The following is a 5955-nucleotide window of genomic DNA, read 5'->3' as shown; positions in this document are numbered from 1 at the left end:
GTGTGCCTTTTTCACTATTGTTTTGTGATGTGATATCTTATTGCAAATAATTCCAACAACTTCAGGAGAAAAGGAGGCATTTACCTATTACAGAGATGGTGTGATTTGATTTTTGAAATAAATCTACGCTTATTGAAGGTGAAGTTTGCTGTTGGGTGGAGTGGGCCAAATAAAGAATGAAATGCATAAAATAAATAGGGGAAGGGTTCTACTTTTTTTTTTGTTTAAGGGCCCTACCGAAGTACCAAAAGCCTTCAAAGTACTTCTTTCTACTTCCGTCGAATCTAATTGGCCTGGCCTATCTGGTTCTATAGATTATACTGCCAAGCTCAAAGCTTAAAGGCAAAGATCACATTCAAGCTAAAGGCAAAAAAGTGGCTTATCTCAAAATAGATTGGAGCTAGTTCTTTTTTCCTAGTCTTCGGCCTAGCTTACTAATAGAGGTCTCATGCGCACTATAGTATCCATATTCTCCTATATGGGGAAGAAGCGTTGTTGTTTGCGAGGTCTCGATCATTTACATGGACCCACAACTGCTATGTAAGGTCTGCTCCCGCAGTCAGGATTGCTACTTTGTATATTTCCAATAAAAGGTATACTTAAAAATCTGATTTGGTTTACCCGGACTATACCCCTATGTATTCTACGATACGAGTATTAATAAATAAGAAAGAGAAAAGCTAAGATTCAGGAAAGGAGGCTTTATGGGAGAAAGAAAAAAAAAAGTATTTTGGGGGTATTTTTGCTAAGCAAATGAGGTCTTCTATGTACTTCTTTTGGTAAAGATTAATACAATGTGCAGAAGAGGAAACTTCAAGGCCCAAGAAATAAGTTAGGGCACCGAGATCCTTCATACGAAAAGAAGACTGAAGAAAGTGTTTGAGCTGAGTGATGCCTTTAGTGTCATCTCCTGTGATGATCATGTCATCAACATATAAAAGTAGGACAACCAGCTGCACTCCGGCAAAGAAACATGGAATAGTCGTGCGAACTCTGGTGGAATCCAGCACTCAAAATTGTGGTTCGATTTGCGCTCTTTCTACGGCTCGTTATGCTTTTCCCGGCTCGGCATGCTTGCTTTAACTCTATCGACAGCATTTTTGGTGTCAAGACCAGTAGTAGCAGCAGCGTCAGTTAAGGCTCGTTCCAAAAGAGATATATGTGGAGCGGTTCCAGTCCTGTTTGGGAGGGACCCGTTGAAAGTAACGCTTTTGATTAACTGGATCTTTTTTGATTCTCTCTGTCCCTCCGTATCTACCCTTGCTTAGCTTGACTTGTTCACGGATACTTTTTTTACTTTTGCAGCTAAGCTGCGGCATTCAAATTTCGGTAGAGCTAACCTCACGACGGGGACTCCCGCTTTTCCTAAAACCTCTAACTTGCAAGTCCTGACTCGAAAGTCGTGCTTTTGATAGATAGTTGATTGTCTCAGAAATAGATAGTTCAGTTGAAAGAATAAAAGATATAAAGACTGAGTTGTGAATGTTCTCCTCTCCACCGAAACTATCAAACAACTTGCACCCTTTCCTAAAAAAGATTAAGTCTCGCTCTGAATAGCGTTAAACGGATCCATGTTATCAAAGAGGAATCCGGTGGTAGCTCAAGGGTTTACAATGAATACGAATACCAAGCGCAAGGCGATCCGCACATAGCCGTTAGATTAGATCCGGACTGGACTTCGTGCCTATGCTATGAAGGTGGGAATGACTAGCCACGGATTCGCAGGCGAGAGAGACGAGTTGATATTGGCATTTCTAACAGAAAGAGAGAAGATAGTAAGGATCCGAAGGAGGCTTAAAGGTAGCGGGCTACTACTAAGCGAAAGGACCATTTCGTCACCTAAGCCGGAAGGAGAAAGAGTAAGATTTAGATCCCCGAATTCGAAGTAGTGAAATGAAAATAGAACTGATTCAACTTATCCCAACCCCAGAGGGCCTTTGAAAATAGTTCAGCTAGCTCTCACTATTGGTTTCGTACGTTATCCCCGCTCTACTGGTTGTTCGGCTAGTGTTAGTCTTCTATATGCCGTCCTCCACCCTATAGTTATTAGTATACGGTTAGGTAGGGAACATTATTTACTATCTTTATTATTCCACCTACGTCACCCTCTATTATATACTCTTAGATCAGTCGTCGCGGATGAAACCGTTACATATGCAATGCAATTCTTTGATTGTCCGTACACGTGCAAGAGAAAGCTTTCCATCATCGGTCAGTTGTTTTCGCTCCAGACTTCAACAATGAGCCTGAACCCGACGGATTACGTTAAGCAGTTCTCTGGATTAGCAAGAATTCGTGTCACTGAGAATCGGGAAGAGAGCTCTACCATTGAAATGTCCGTCACACAACGCGGCCTGGGCTTTCATAGCTTCGATGAGACTAAGTGGTCCCTGACATTCATTCCACCCCGGTCGATAGCTCTCCAAAGTTCCGACTATTTCTTTCTATACGCAAAAATAGGAATCACCTACTTGCCTTCTGGCACAACACACACTCCCACTCACAAGAGCACACCACAAAAATCCCGGCGGTCATACTTTTTTTTAAACGAGATGGCGGGGTGATTGATCGATTCTTTGACCGGCTTGGGTTGAGCAACCGCTACATTTATTGAACGGTCACAGCCTACATAACTCGTCTCCCTCTTTTCAAGGAAGTTAGTATCAAACCAGATGTAGTTCTCGGTCCTTTTTAAACAGTTCCTGGCAGGTGCTTTTGTGGCTCTTCACTGCAGCCCTGAAGTATTCTGTGAGCCCCATTTGTTTAACATGGGCCCTCCCTCCGGACCGACAAGACCCCAGACCTAACGAGAGATCTCTCTCTCTCCCTCCCTTTTTTTGCATAGGTCACAGCTTTGTTTTACACGGTTTCCATTGCCCTCGGCCTACCTGCTTTCCTTTCGGTCAGCTGCCCCTCAACCGCGGTCAAATTTTGCGCTCTCGTTGATTCGCCAGCATCTCGCGAAAAGATTCTAACATTCCGAGCATTCTCCTTCCGATCGCGGGCAGTACAAAAACGAAATATTGGGGCTGTGCACCTACATTGTTCCAACGAGATTTGGAATTCTACCATGTCCACGACGGAGATAGTGAACTCTGCGTGCTAACATTTCGGCTCTCCTTGAATGCAGCATAGCATAGGTCCTTCTTCTGATCTAGAATTTGTAAAAGTTCAGAATCTCGTGCACACCTAATGGACATTATCGGCATCGGACATCGACATCGGAACCCTGGAATTCTATACTTGATTTAGCTGCATCCACAGTCAGCACGCCCACCAGTGAACCTGGAACCGAACGCTACACCCCGGTGAATCGAATGCAGGAGAAGTCCATTGATTGGTCCGTTGGTGGTGGCATGTGTGTCTCCTTCCAATAGCCTTTCTCCAAGCCTATGCACCCGTGGTTCTCTTCTTTATTGATGATAAAAAAGTCCCATAGGTCCGGTCCAGTTTGGTCCTTAACGGAAGCTTCCAATGCCGAGTGGATTGGTTCACTCCATTAGCAGTTAGCATAAGGATTGTTCGGGCGATTGGTCCTAAGAAGGAAAGTCTTTTTCAAAGATTCTATAATCAATTTCTATATGAAAATGAAACCGAGATAGTTACCTTTCAGAAAATTCTAACGATAGGGAGAATTTCTTCTTCTGAAGGTGGGAAAAAAGATAAAACGAAATAAAACGGATTAGTAATCCAAATAGAATCGTTTAAAACTCATGTAATGAACCTCTTTGGTTAACACCAAAAATGGGATAAATCGATGCGAAATCTCATCCGTTAGATATGGTAACGGGACACCAAAAGAATTGATGAGCCGTATGAGGTAGGAAACTCTCAAGTACGGTTCTAAGGGAAGGAATTAATCCACCTATTCCGACCGAGGAGAACAGGCCATTCGCCAGGGAGACTCTGAAATTGCGGAGGCTTGGTTTGATCAAGCCGCTGAGTATTGGAAACAGGCTATAGCGCTTACTCCTGGTAATTATATTGAAGCACATAATTGGTTGAAGATCACGGGGCGTTTCGAATAAAAGAGGGTGCGATTTATTTTATTTAGTTTAATAATTCTATTATTTCTATTTAGTTTAGAATACTATATTACTATATATCTATATATATAGATATTTGGTATATTAATAAATATTAATTATTTGGTAGCCTCATCAGTCAAATAATAAAATAGCTCATTCCTTTGCTTTGTGGAAAGAGCCATTTTATTATATCCCTTCTAAGCGTTCTTGATTAATATTTTTTTTTAAGGATAAAATAAGGGATTAGAGTACAAAATAGACTTCTTTCCTTTAATTAAGATTTTGTTAAAACAAATTTCAATTCAAACTAATAACTAATATTAAAGTATAAAGAACCCTAATGAAATGAAATAGAATATACTATCTCTAGTCGAGAAGACGATTCAGCCAAGAAAGGGTGAGTTCCTTTTGCTGCAGTCCTAAGGCCAGCCATTGATCCAGTTGTGAGGTATTAAGATTTTGCCCTTCTTTGTTTTTCGATTGACTTTGGATTATTCCATGGTTGCCTCTCCCTCTCTATAGAGTAGAGTTATTTTATACCTCTTCTTACTTTTTTTTTAGATAAAATAACTTATGAAGAGGTATCTCGAGCCTGCCGCAAGGGAAAGAGCCTAAGCTAGTTCAGTTCCATCGCCTTCCAGTGTTTATGTCTGCGATCCAGTTATAGAACTTGCTTCAATGCGAGGCTTGTCAGGATTATCTGCCAAGGCAACAATCACTCGAACAATAGGGAAGAGGTCTCTTACAATCGCAGTTTCTTTTTCAGGGAAGGTAGGGGCACGTTACATTCATTAGAGCGAGTGCTCCAGTGAGACCGGCCGAGCCAGAAGCCTCCTTTCCTTCAGCTAATTCAAGCGATTCAGTCAGTAGAAAAGGAATCGAACTGAACATTTTTTTATATAAACCTCGTGAACATTACAACCAATCAATCGAGAGTATTCTATACATAACTATTTCAAGTTTTTCTTTCTCCCTGAACGCACAAGAAAAGGTAGAAGTGAGCTTCCTAAAGTTAGAGTGAGGATTGGATCTTAGCCATCGGTGACCGGGATTCATTCAACTATTAATATCCTATGCATACAATAATTTACTATACACTGACTGTATACCGGAAATCATTCCTATTTATAGTTGTGATGTTCGAAATTACTGATGTTGGATCAATTCAGAGTAGATTGGATTCTCGGAATCTCTGCTTATCCGCTGTCCTCCTAGGGGTCTGGTGAAGTCTAGTTCGATTGCTTCCAAACGCTTGAACACTCGGGAACATCTTGTCGCTTACCTTGTAGCTGTGGACCTGTCGTGTGAACGACCCCCTGGTTGCCCGAGCGGATGCATATCTCTTTCTTTCCAAGACTTTTGTAACTTTAGCTTAGTTGAGTCTTTATGAGTCCCTTCAGTGGAAGTAGAAGGAATCGAACTGCCATCTGATTACCCGTGGGATCTAATGGAACGCGAGCACTGGCGTATAGCAGCAAGTTAGGCCGAATACCTAGTTGAGAGGGGTCCCTAATGTGATACCCTTCGTCCATTCATTCAGGATCAAAAACAGGCCTAATTGAATCATCTCATCGAGGATTGCATGTGAAAAGATCGGATCTTCGAAATCCCCAATCGTTCGTTACTGAACCTAAAAACTCGCTGCTTATCATGTAGAGTAGTGCTCTCGCTAGCTGGAACGGAACTCTCAAATGGAGGAACAAGTCAAGCGTAGGCCTTCTTTGAGTATAGCTTCAAGTAGCTCTAAGAAGTTTACGTCTTTATCTCCGGTTCGGCACTCGGCTTTCTGAAGTTATTCCATTCCAGGGCGTGAAGCGTAAACTCCCCTTTTGGCAAGATCATACCTGGATCTAACCCCTCGAGAAAGCACTCTAGCCTTGATTTTGCCCCTTGAAAGGGAGTTGTTGTTCTGTTCGGAAATGAAACC

Source organism: Primulina tabacum, chromosome 6 (assembly GCF_025594145.1).
Source record: "Primulina tabacum isolate GXHZ01 chromosome 6, ASM2559414v2, whole genome shotgun sequence".
NCBI classification, from domain to species: domain Eukaryota; kingdom Viridiplantae; phylum Streptophyta; class Magnoliopsida; order Lamiales; family Gesneriaceae; genus Primulina; species Primulina tabacum.
This window is presented reverse-complemented; position numbering follows the sequence as displayed.